Below are 14,169 nucleotides of genomic sequence, written 5' to 3'. Positions count from 1 at the left end.
GCAGGACAAGAAGCAACGGGTGGAAACTAACCAAAGAGAGAAGCAACCTAGAACTAAGGAGAAACTTCCTGACAGTTAGAACAATTAACCAGTGGAACAACCTGCCTCCAGAAGCGGTGAATGCACCAACACTGGAAGTTTTTAAGAAGAAACTGGACAGCCATTTGTCCGAAATGGTATAGGGTTTCCTGCCTGAGCAAGGGGTTGGACTAGATGACCTCCAAGGTCCCTTCCAACTTTATCATTATTATTATTATTATTATTATTATTATTATTATTATTATTATTATTATTATTATTATTATTAAGTGGAGGGCTGGTTGCATCAATAAAATTAAACACGAATACTACAATATAATAACTGTAACATTTCTAAAGTTTCATCATTGTCCTATAAAAAAAGGTCTTTTCTTTGAGAAAATAACCTCAAAGGATGTGGTTCTGAAGCCTCTCACCCTAGTGCAGGGGTAGGCAACCTTGGCTCTTTTATGACTCGTGGACTTCAACTCCCAGAAATCCTGAGCCAGCATAAAAGAGCCAAGGTTGCCTATCCCTGCCCTAGTGCCACTCAATGAGGCAGAGCAAGGCAGCTTTCTCAAGGTGACCAGCAACAGCCAGCCAAGGAGATGCAGGGAAAGGCAGGAGGAGAAATCGACCTGTGTGTGGTATGTGAACTGCCACATTTACTCTGCTGCCCCCAAGCAGAATAGAAAATATGCTCTTTGAAACAACTCTGAAGCTCTTGACAATTTTGAATTATTGAATTGGAAATGGCCAGGGGTGCCATCTTGTCTTGCCCCTCTGGCAGGATTACATTTTGCCCGATCTTCGTGTCGAGGAAATAATGAGCACTGCAACCCTCTACAGGCTGAAACTCACCCCTCTCCACCTCAGCATAAAAGAAGCAGGACTATTTCCAAACTCAGTCTCCTTCTTCAAAGCCAGGTAAAAGAGGGTTAGTAACAGCCATGTGAATGTGGTGCAATCTGTTTGTGCTTGAAACAGAAGAGCCTCTGTCAAAACAAAGTGTCAGGTTAGACAGTCCCAGCCAGTGGTGACCTACAGCAAACAGATTTACTTTGAGTGGTTGTTTGCAGTTTAAGCAGAGTTTAAGCAAAAACAATAAAGATTCTTAACAATCCCAGTCTCGGGCTGAGCATGTTTATAAAGTAAGCCATTTATTTTTCCAAATCAAGTTTGTGTGTGTGTGTGTGCGCCGTGTGTAGTGTGAATGTGTGCATGTGTACTTCCCACTGCTGACTAGCATCCATTGTTCAAGGGTAATGACTTTTTTTTCCTTGTTTATCTCCTGCCAAAATGTCCATGGCTGTCAGAACGGATAGTTCTTTTTTTCCTAGCTGCTGCTTTACAATTTCATTAAGAACACAAGGCAACACTGTCATATTGATTTGCGTATAGTAATAACAGTTTCTCTTTGGTAGTCATTCTTCATCATGGGGTGTTCTGTATCTTCCTAAGGTCATTGCACAGAATCTTCTCTACAATTAAATCATAACTGCCAACACCACAGCAACAAATGCCAGGATTCAGATGGGGTGCTCTCAAATCATTGTTGATATTTGTACTCCAGTACAAATTATTTATGTTTTGTAGCAGATATTTGCATAAGCCAACCTCTTTTGAACATATATTTGCATAAGCCAGCCTCTTTTGAACAGCAAAGAGCTCTGACTATTACAAGAGATTTTTTTTCTCCTGCTGCCTAATGCAATAGCATCCAAAGTCAGAACAGAGCAGAACAGAACAGGAGCTGGAAGGGACCTTGGAGGTCTCCTAGTCCAGCCCCCTGCTCAAGCAGGAGAACCTATACCTTTTCAGACAAGTGACTGTCTGGCCTCTTCTTAAAGATCTCCAGTGATGGAGCGCCCATGATTTCTGGGGGCAAGCTATTCCACTGGTTAATTGTCCTCACTGTCAGGAAGTTTCTCCTTAATTCCAGGTTGCTTCTCTCTTTGATCAGTTTCCAACCATTGTTTCTTGTCTTGCCCTCTAGTGCTTTGGAGAATAGTTTGACATCCTCTTCTTTGTGGCAGCCCCACAAATACTGGAACACGTCTATCATGTCTCCCCTATTTCTTCTTTTCTTTAGACTAGCCAAACCCAAGTCCTGCAGCCGTTCTTTGTATGTTTTAGTCTCCAGGCCTTTGATCATTTTAGTTGCTCTTCTCTGAATTTTTTCCAAACTCTCAACATTTTTTTTTGTGTGATATGGTGACCAAAATTGGCTGCAGTATTCAAGGTGTGGTCTTACTAGGGTTTTATAAAGTGGTACTAATACTTTGCATGATCTTGATTCTATGCCTCTGTTTATATAACCCAGGATAGTATTAGCTTTTTTGGCTCCTGCTGAAACCAGTTCTGATGATGGGAAAAAAAGAGAAAAATCTTGCTTTTGTTTGATTTATTGTAAACATTTATATTCTTTATTCCCTCACCCCTAACTAAGATCTATAACCTGAAAAGCATGTACGTGTCATCTCTCTGTCTCTTTCTCTGAATGTCATTCATGCTGGAGTCTTGGTTCCTAGAGACTGCCTTTTATTACAAATTAAAAAAAAAAAAAGCTTTGGGTTTCATGATTGGACCTGCAAATTTTGTGACGTCCTTGTGTTCCAGAAGAGAAGCTGAGCTGGTCTGCTTTAGCAATACCAACAAGGAACATTGGCTTAATTAGATCTGGCAAGGAACAGTCCAAGCTTCAGAGAGAATAGGTAAAACAGGACTGCCATTATGTCTTCATTTCCTCTGGCTTCCTACAGCTCTGCTACAAAATGAAATAAAAAAAAAAACAGCTGGGACATAATTTCTTCTGTTGTAAAAAAACTAAACCCAAAATGAAGAGAAAAACACCAAACTATAGCTCTGATTAAAAATTCCAGTGCATTTTATAGACTCCAATTAGTTTATGGAAAGCACATGGACACATGGCAACCACAGGGAGTTGCTTACCTTGTCTTCTGCTGTCCTCCAGGGAATCCTATAATACGTACATCTCTGCACTACCAACATATTCAGTTTATTTATTTTATGTATTTATTTTTTTTTACATTTCTGACCCTCGAATTTTCCTCAAAGAAGGACTCTGGGTGGTGTATAATAAAATGTTAAATTATGAAACAATACGGTTAAAAGTTAAAAAAATTAAATTTAAATTTAAAAATTTAAGAGAGGGCAAGAGATTAAAACTGGTTAAGAGGTAAAGGGAAAATTTTCAGGGGACTAACCAGCCCTATGGCTGTGTGCTCCTCTGGACTCCCCACACATGGCCACAGAGCCAAGTTTTAACTCCTCTTCAGAATTCCAGGAGAGTGGAGCCTGCCTCACCTTCAGGAGAAGAATATTCTACAGGACGAGGATGATGGCAGAGAAGGCTTTCTTCCTAGACCCGCCAGTTGGAACTCTTTAACTGATGGGGTGAGCAACATTCCTTCCTTGTCTGACTAGATGGGATGGGTTGATATAATAGGATAGAGACGGTTCCTTAGGTAGCCTGTCCCCATGCCGTGTAGGTCTTTATAGGTCACAAGCAACACCTTGAATTGAACCCAGAAGCATCCTTCTTTGGGTGCCTAAAATTGCCCACACAGCTGCATTTTGTAGCAGCTGGTTTCCAGATACTTTCCAAGGGTAACCCCATGAGGAGCAGATTGCAATAATCCAAACGGGAGATGACCAGGGCATGAATGACCCAGTGGACAACCTCCCTATCCAGAAAATGGCATAACCAGAGCACAACACTAAGCTTTAGTTGGTCCTTTTCCTACATATAAAAACTTTACACTTGTAAAGTGTTCTCTAGACTGCACCACTTTGGTTTGTATAATGACTGGTAACAAAATTGATTTCCTCCTAATCATTGCCTGCACATAAAAAACTAATTAGCCAGGGGAAAGAGTTCAGATTAAGTTTTCTTTCTCCACTAATACATTTTTCTTCTATCAAGATAGCATGTTTGTTGAGCAAAGGTTCAAATATTTGTCCCGTCACATCCCTTCCCAACCTTTATAGCTTCAAGAGGCTTTTACAGCTTTATATTCAAATGCTATTTTAGAAGTAAAGTGCTGGACATGCTGACCTTTGGCTACACTAATCTGAGTAATCAGATGATCTACCAATAAACTAAAAGTCCTCTTCTCAGTGGAAAGCCAGATCTCTATCCCTCTTCCATCAGCTGCATGGTGGACATCTTTGGAGAGCAAATTTATTTTCATTGTGGCCTTGCCACCTTATGCTGTTGATGAACACCCATTATCCCCCGCCACATTTGATGCTATTTTTGGTTGATGGGAGCTGTAATCTAAATTATCTGGAAGATGAGGAGTGCAACACTGTATGAGCCATGAGTCAGGAGTATTCCACATCCATGATGTGAACCAAATAGCTAATGAAGGAGGAGGGAATTAATTTTATTAATTAATGTTGTGTCCTGAAGAGTTGCCAGTTCCTCATGTTATAGAGTTTAAAGTTAGCTTTATCATCAGCAGAGCACTGGTAGCAAATGGGAAAAAACTAAGATATCATGTCCTCCCACTCCAAATCACTAGTGAAACCTACAGTAAACTTTCTCAAAGTTACTGCCAAATTTTAATTTTTGTTGCAAGAAATAGGAAAAAAAATGGTAAAGTACAGGAAAAATAACTAATTTAACTGCAAATGACCCTTTTCTTGCTTTGACTTCAATCATTTTCTTGGTCTGACTTTCTAACAAAATAAAAGAAAAACCCTGACAGATGAACTATGTATAAAATCAGAACAACTACAAAAAATGATAATTATTATCCATATTCAATACCTCTATCTAGAAAGCCATTTGTAGAGATATAGCCCCGTACAAGCACAAAAGGCCATGCATATCTGACATAGGGAAAAAGTGTACTGTCTGTAACACAATAGCAACACCTGATTATTCTCTGTATAGTAGCTTACTTTATCCATCAACTTGAAATGAGACTACTGTAACTTCCTTTATATGAGGCTGCTTTCAAAGATGACTTAGAACCGGCAGTTGGTCCAAATTTCATTGTCATGAGGTCAGGAGGTGGTAGATTCAGCAACATAGTCATTGCTTAGGTCAGGGGTCCTCAAACTTGGTCACTTTAAGACTTGTGGACTTCAACTTGGAATACTTGTGGACTTCCACACTTGGAATACTGCATCCAGTTTTGGTCACCGCGATGTAAAAAAGATGTTGAGATTCTAGAAAAAGTACAGAGAAGAGCAACAAAGATGATTAGGGGACTAGAGGGTAAAGCATATAAAGAACGGCTGCTGGAACTGGGTATGTCTAGTTTAATGAAGAGAAGGAAGAGGGGAGACATGATAGCAGTGTTCCAATATCTCAGGGACTGCCACAAAAAAGAGGGAGTCAAGCTATTCTCCAAGGCGCCTGAAGGCAGGACAAGAAGCAACGGGTGGAAACTAATCAAGGAGAGAAGCAACCTAGAACTAAGGAGAAACTTCCTGACAGTGAGAACAATTAACCAGTGGAACAACCTGCCTCCAGAAGCGGTGAATGCTCCAACACTGGAAGTTTTTAAGAAGAGACTGGACAACCATTTGTCCGAAATGGTATAGGGTTTCCNTATGATCACAATTGAGATCAGAATTTCTGTTTCTAAGCAAGGCAGTTTTTAAGTGAGTTGTGCCTGATTTTAGGATCTTATCTGCGGTAGTTGCTAAGCGAATCACTTCATATGTTAAGTGAATCATGCAATGGTTGAGCAAATTGTAACTGTTCAAAATTACAATGGCACTGAAAAAAGGCGCTTACAACTGATCCTCACACTTACAACTGTCACAGCATCCCCAGGGACACATGATCAAAATTCAGACACTTGGCCACCAGCATGAAGTTACGATGACCGAAGTGTCCCGGAATCACATGATCGCCATTTCAACCTTCCAAGTTGGCTTTCAACAAGCTAAGTCAATGGGGGTAACCAGATTGGCTTAACCACCGCATGGTTCATAGGTTGTGGGAGAACCTGTACTTACAAGATCTTATCTCCCTATCAGAATTAGCCCACACTGTGTGCTGCTCTGGAAAAGGTCTTCTCCAATCCCCACTCAACATGAGCTTATGGCCTTCTGGTGGAACACCTTGCTGTCTGAGATAAGAGAAGCCCTCACCTTGCCTGCATTTCTCAAATAAGTAAAAACTGTCACCTTCTTTTTGAGACAATGGGGACCTGGACCATTTTTGTCATTTTTATTTGTATTTGAAGTTCATTTTGTATGTAAACTGCTCTCAACTGCGAGAAGTTAAATAGCATAGAAATGTGACAATAAATAAGAAGAGACACTGCTGCCAGACTAGTAATAAGGTCACCAACTGGTATCATTCTGTGTAAAAAGAAAATAGTGGCTAAGATTCACTCCCACTTGAACTTCATTATTGGGGTTGATCAATATAATGTAACAGTGATAACTGCTTATCTACCTGCTCTGGATTCTCTGCATCCTGTAGATTTCAAAACTTAATCAGGGTGACTAGGATAGTATCTATTCTAACTCCTGGGTTATTAATTCAATCAAACAAACAAGGGCTGACATGATGAGTAATGCCATTTAAGTGAACATTATTTACTTCAAATATTAAGAATAAATAAATAATTCAGATATCTGCAACTTTTTATTCTTTTCAAGGCCCAAGGAAGAGGAAGAAGTCATGGCACATGGAAACAATAAAGAAAATAAATACTAATCAAATATATCAATGGAAGGCTAGACTTCATTCTTTTACCAGACAGAAGGAAAGCAATTACTTGAGGAACGTAATGTATTTGCCTACCCCTACACAGCCATGACTAACTTTGTCATGACTGAGTATTGTAGCTCATGTAAGAATGGCAAATGATGCTGCTGTCATAGCCATGCCTTAGAGCTCCACATAATGGAGAGAAAAATGTGACTTATTCCGGAAGTCTTCAGTTCTGTCTTCTGGAGAGGGGTGCGTGTGTGATGTTCCAGTTATCAGAATGAACATAGATACATCATTTCTGAATTCTTAAAAAAAACCAGTAATACAAATGCACCCTTACAAACCTCATAAAAGAATGAAAGTGGGTTTGTACTTGTTGACTTTGAAACAAAAAAGACAGAATACAGCATATCCCCAAATAATTGCAAATATAACCATTTATGTGTAGGGATGCTCTTTCCCAGGTCATCCTCTTTGTATGTTAGGCAAAGTGAACGGTCGGGCTCACATTTGTTTCTGGATGGGAAACCAAAATCCAGTATGATCTTCAGAGAGGTTTGTGTCCTTAGGGTGCTTAGGGTATTTCTATGTGCATTTAAAGGAGAACCCAATTTACATAACAACTATTTACCTCACTTTTATTTTTTAAAACTCCCAGATTGAAGCTGTGAAGGAAATTTTGACTTCAGTGAAGGGCAACTTTCCCCACCTGCATCATAGGGAACGAAGTTGATTTTTGGTTTTTTTTTTCTCCAACACATATATCCCACAATGCAACTACCAAGAAATTGTGTATACAATGGATAAAAAGGAAAACTCCTGTGCTTAAACAAAATGTTGTAGTTTGTATGACAGCACAGTGTCTACAAGAGACTGCATATCAGCCAAGATTTGATGTGAATTATGATTCAAGCTACATTTGCAATTCAATTGAAAAAGTCAAGTCAGTTTGATTAGAAATTTCAGTTTAAATTGTCAAATTAAATCAGTGCCAAGGTTTGATTTGCTTTAAATGCATATTTGCATGTGCAAAAGTCCATTTCATTTTCAAATCAGCATTAAGGCACCTGGCTAGATTCAGAACCTCAAGATTTTAGTTCAATATTCAAAATGGTGAGTCAATCAAATCAACTTCTAATCAAAGCTCCACACAACTCTAGTTTAAAGATTGATTATGTGTCATCAAATCATTGTCAACTCTTAGTGACCACATAGATAGATTTTCTCCATAATGATCTGTCCCTAATCTGATTTTTCAGGTCATCTTCTTCTTTTCTGTTCTACCTTTCCCAGCATTAGGACCTTCTTTGCACAATGTTCCCAAAATAGGATAATTTGATCTCGGTCATTTGTCCCTCAGGTAAGTACTCTGGATCGGTTGGATGATCCATTAGTTTGTTTTCTTGACTGTCCACAGTATTTTCATATATTGCTTAAAAGTTATCAAGCCGTAATGCTTCTGTAAACAAAGAGTCATCAAGAAATTGACCTACCTTTACTTTTAATGTATTCTGCAAAAGCATATGTTTCATATTGCTTAAATCTATTGGACTACTCTTTTTTCACTCTACATGTATTATCCAAAGCATATCCTGGTTAGGGGCACATGGCACAGAAACATCTCCCTAAAGTAACTGCATTAAAAACTATCTCTGTTTTTTTTCCCTGGTAGCCTGCCAGCATCCAGGCCCTGATACTTATGTAGGAGGTGGTTACAGTAAACCTATGTAAATGACATTAGTCATTCTAAATCAGCACCTGTGAGACTAAGTGCTTACAATTACAGGTAAAAGTGTCTGCAGGCCTGCTCTACAAAAGGTGGAAGATTGCAGCCTAGGGAATACAGCCACACAATATCACACTGTGCATGTCAATATCTCTGAAACTGCAGCCTCAAAGAGGAATATAACAATCTACCTCTTGCATCGTTTGATGGAATGAACGTGTCTATTCAGCGTACAGTGAGTCAGATAAATGATATTTCCCTGTCTTTGACTAGACTGCTCCTTTTGCTAAAAACAACCGATTTTACAGTGATTTCTTAAAACAATCATCCCAAACCTTCAGACAGAAGGCCAAACATGACACTAGAACGTCAGGCTGTGTTCTCAAATAAAAACAGTAGGAGGAACCAGGATTAATTTAGTTATGTTAAATTAATTGAATCATAGTGGAACAATTACTTCTCATCTAATTATGTTTTCCATGCTGTTGCATTGAAAATTATTTTTTTTTAAATCAGCAACGTTTGGAGGAACTGTGTAAGGTACACCAAAAGATACAGCCACGGAACCACGGAACTTGTGTACCCAAACTTACATGAATGAGATCTTATCATCAGGGCCACCACTTCATGTATCTCCTCTTAGATAAGTAGTATGATTGCAATAATTTACTACATTCCTAGATATAATAATAAACTGAATTGAGATTGCCTCAAAGAAGATTTATATAATATTGCATAAGTTTAAAACTAACCTCAGTTACCAACTCATTAGATGGATTTCCATATCAGTTTCCTTTCTAGAAGAAATATTGCAAGAGTTACGCTGTGTTTCATTTAAGGTGCCAGGCTAGAAACCAGGAGATGGTGAGTTCTTAGGCATGAAGGCCCGTCCATTTCACAGGGTTATTGTTGTGGTGATAATAGGAAGAGGAAAGAGTGTTAGGTATTCACTACCTAGTTATAAAAAAATAATGAAATTGAAATTATAAATAAAATAATATAATAAATAAAATAAAACAAAAAAATAAAATAATAAATAGTTATGCACTTATGAGACTACTTGCCTTGTCCCAGCTCTAGTCAGTTTAGGAAGAGGAAATTGAAGATACAAGTCAAGTCCCATGCAGCAGACTAATTGGCTATTTCTGCATAGAATTAGCCAGATGAAGTTATGAAAGGGGTTTTATATGAACCATTTCAGTTTCAGCCCACCTTAGTATCTTCATTTGCACGACAACAATGTTTTCTTTTTAGCTTTCAGAGTTGGCATCAGTGCTATTGGCTGACATAATGTGTAAGGCAGGGGTGTCAAACTCAATTTCATTGAGGGCCGCATCAGCATTGCGGTTGCCCTCGGGGGGGCGGGAGTGTGTGGCCAGGATGGGTGCGGCCTACTGGGTGGGTGTGGATGGAGTGGGTGTGGCCTATTGGGTGGGCATGGCCAGCTCTACATTGTTTGCATCAAGGGTGCCTGTGGGGGCCTGGGCAGGAGTGGGACAGATCTGAGGGTCTCTGGCAGAAGGGGGTGGAACCGGGGCAAGTGCCAAGGCACGGTCCATTTCTTCATTCCTCACAAAGGTGACACCTCCCCAGCATGCACCCAGGGGGCGGGGCTGACACAGCAGGGGCTGGTTCATCGGTGTTTCTAGACGGCCTTGTGGAGCTAAGACTGAATGCGTTTCAGCATAGATGGCCACCACAAAATTGTACATTGGCTCCTGGCCGGCCTGGGCCAGGGCCAAGGCAGCGGGGCCCATTCCCTCACTGTTTCCAGGATGGCTTCGCGGGCCACATGAAACCATTTCGCGGGCCACATCTGGCCCCCGGGCCTTGTGTTTGACATGTTTGGTGTAAGGTGTAATTAGTATAAATACTACCATGTGCATGGTGTGGTACCGCCCACCCAATGGAATTATTTCAGATGTACAAACTGTACTACACCTGAGTGACTCTACAGTTTATCAATGTACATAATGGGGGTTTGCAATTTCAAGAATTTCTTTGTATGCAAATGTCTCCTGAGTTTGTGCTTTCTCTGCTGCACTCTAGATGGCATTATGATGCTGAAACCAGTGATCTACTGCAGATTGTAATCTTTCTGGGAGAGTATAATATGTAAACAGTAAAAGCAAATGAAAAAATCTGGAAGCTCTATTTTACTATGAAGCGTTAACTCTTCTTTCAATATTTCTAGTCCAATTGGAAACAGCAAAATAGATAATAAAACATATTGCACCCAAGATATTCCATCTCATCTTACTTTCAGAAATCCAAGATACACATTCTAAATATACATAAAAGGCTTTGGTGGTCATTGAAATTATAGTGCTATTTAATATTTGGGTGTATCTCAGTATGTGGCATACACTGGTTGGTTTGGTGAAGTCATTTTTTGATGTTACTTTCAGTGAAATTTAGGCAAACAGGGAAACACGTTTGACTTTGCATAAACTGAAACCTAAGCTAGAGAGCCTTGAATAGCAAGATCTCATTTTCTGGGCTATTTACCAGAGTTTAAACTTAGACCAGGGACATTTCTGTTTCTGCTGTGGTCTCATAGTTCTATACTACTTAGTTCAGTCTGGGTATGTAATAAAAAATCTAAATTTTCTCTCTTCCCCTCAGGGCAAGATTGTTCTTAAGTAGCCTGGTAGTGACAGGAGAAGGGTGGAGATATCTCTTCTGGATCTACTAGCTGAAACCATCAAGAAGAATTGCTTTTCTTTCTTCCCTCCCTATACTTTAGGACAGGGGTCTTCAAACTTGGCCCTATTATGACTTGTGGACTTCAACTCCCAGAATTTGTCAACCAGCGTGCCTGGCTGAGGAATTCTGGAAGTTGAAGTCCACAAGTCATAAAAGGGCCAAGTTTGAAGACCCCTGCTTTAGGAGGAGATGATTCTTAAAGAGAACAGTGATGGGCAAGGCAGGGAGCATAGATATTTGGTGAGTGTCCTTGCATTGTTGCCTATCTGGATATACAAAAACAAGGATATTGCCTAGATAGAGTCTTTTGTAACCATGAAGTTGTTTCTATTTTCAGGCGCCCTCTTTATAAAATATGACTGCCACTTGAACCTTCTGCAAAATACTATTTTTTTTCTTGTTGGCTCTGCATTTGAGAAAAAAAGCTTGAAATAAGAACAGCTTGAGAAGACAGCTGACTGATAAATGGGTTGCTACTGAGAGTACACAGTGGTAAAGCAGATGAGCTTCTATCTTTCCTTGCTTTTTTTTTAAATGATAAAAACCATATCTTAGTGAACCTTGTAATAATTAGGGAAATGTAATTGATTGGCAGAAAGGAGCCTCACTGCCTCCAAGAATTACAGAACCATGGTATACATAATGACAAGTAAAGATTACATTTCCCAGCTAAGAATTTCAATTGTGTGTGCCTTTGAGTCAGGTTGGCCTAGTCCTGGCAATATTTTTTGACAATATTTCAGAAATATTTGTTGTTGCCAGCTTCCTAGGCTAAGGGAGAGTGACTGGCCTAAGGTCACCCAGCTGACTTTGTGCCTAAAGTGAGAGTAGATTGCATGATAGTTTGTAGTTCTGGTCTGGTGCTTTAACCATTACACCATTTTTCAATTAAATTTTAATAGAAGCCTTCTCCTGCAGTTGCAAGTAATACTGTAATTGCTGATTTTGACTCTAAATTGCTGTTACCTATAAATTGTAATCACAAATACTTAAAAAAAGATATACTAATCTGCAATGACAAACTACAAAATTGAATAGCTCCATTATATAAATTAATAGACTGCATATAAGAAAAAAATATGGCCCTTCTTGAAATATTGAGTCACAGAAATGATTATAAGAAAGCAAAGAAGTAGAGAGAGAGATTTCCCCCCCTCCCATTTGAATTAGTGCCTAATTCTGAATTTACAAGCTTTGGATAATATGATTTTATTGAAGGCAATTGGTTTCCCAATATGTACCACAGAATACTGGACTAGATAAGATGCTGCTCCAATTTAACAGTTCTTATTTGAAATTATACATCCATATGAAGTCCAAATGTGACAACTGATGCACAAGAGGTGACTTGAGGACATCTTACAGAATAACAGAGTTGGAAGGGATCTTAGGGGTCTTCTAGTCCAATCCACTGCTCAAACAGGAGACCCTATACCATTCTGGACAAATGGCTGTTCAATCTCTTCTTAAAAATGTCTAGTGATGGTGCACCTACAACTTTTGAAGGCAAGCTGCTCCATTGATTAATTGTTCTCACTGTCAGGGAATGTCTCTTTAGTTCTAGATTGGATCTCTCATGGATAAGTTTCCATCTGATACTTCTTGTCCTGCTCTCAGGTGCTTTGGAGAATAGATTGACCCCCTCTTCTCTGTGACAGCTCCTCAAATATTGGAAGATTGCTCTCATGTCACCTTTTAATTAGATTAGACATACGTAGTTCCTGCAACTGTCCATCATATGATTTGGCCTCCAGCCCTCTAATCATCTTTGTTGCTGTTTTCTGCACTCTTTATAGAGTCACAACATCTTTTTTGTATCATGGTACAAAACCATGTATTCCAAGTGGGCTCATACCAAGTAGTAAAAAGTGGTACTAATACTTTGTGTGATCTTGATAATATGCCTAGGACTGCATTGGGGTCTTTTGGCAGCTGCAGTACCCAGCTGTCTCATACTTAAGTGGTTGTCCACTAGGACTCCTAGATCCCTCCCACAGTTACTGCTGCTGAGCCAGGCATCACCTATTCCAGGAGTGTCAAACTGCCGGCACGCGTGCCGGATGCATCATGCCGAAACCACACCCACCCCATTGCCGGCAATGGAAAAAAAGTCGCGACACGTCGCAATACGTCACATGATGTTGCAAGTTTGACACCCCTGACCTATTCTATACCTGTGCATTTGGTAACATGTTAAAGTAAATTTTCCTCTCGTAAAACAGTGCAATAAAAATTGAGCAAAGTTCAACAAACAGGATGTCATGGTTCCGAAAGAAGAAGCTCTTCATCGGATGTTCTTGCTTGACACAGAAATGGAAATCTGAAGGCATGAGAGAAGAAGGACTGAATGCTTGGAAGTACAAGGAAAAGTAATCAATACAGGTAGTCCTTGATTTATGATTGTAATGGAACCTGCCATCACTGTTGTAAGTTATGTAAATTGGATCATCCATGTGATTGACCTGATTTTATGATCATTTTTGCAACAGTCATTAAGCAAACACTACAGACATTAAGTGAACCACTGGTTCACTATGGGCTGGTTTTGCCAAAACACAAAAGTAACACAGCCACTTACTTATTGTGGGATGCTCCAAACAACTGTAAATGCAGTTAGGCTGCTGAGAAATGGGGATGGGGCTACTGGAACTTGAGAACCAAGTTGTAAGTATCCCAGGGAGGTCCATTATAACTTCAAACAGTCACTAAGTGGGCAGTCATAAGTCGAGGATTAGCAATAGTAATAGCAGTAGCATTTAGGCTTATATACCACCCCATAGTACTTTATAGCACTCTCTTGGCAGTTTACAATATCAGCATTATTTGCATATTGCCCCCAACAATCAGGGTCCTCATTTTACCAACCTCAGAAGGGTGGATCACTGAGCCAACCTTAAGCCCCGTCAGGATCGAATTCCAGGCTGTGGGCAGAGTTTGCCTGCAATACTGTATTTTACCACTGTGCCATCACATTATCTGTAATGTTTCTAAGGAAAAGCATAGTTAGTGGCTAGAA

Source organism: Protobothrops mucrosquamatus, unplaced genomic scaffold (genome assembly GCF_001527695.2).
Source record: "Protobothrops mucrosquamatus isolate PMUCROS unplaced genomic scaffold, P.Mucros_1.0 scaffold846, whole genome shotgun sequence".
Taxonomy (NCBI): Eukaryota; Metazoa; Chordata; class Lepidosauria; order Squamata; family Viperidae; genus Protobothrops; species Protobothrops mucrosquamatus.
This window is presented reverse-complemented; position numbering follows the sequence as displayed.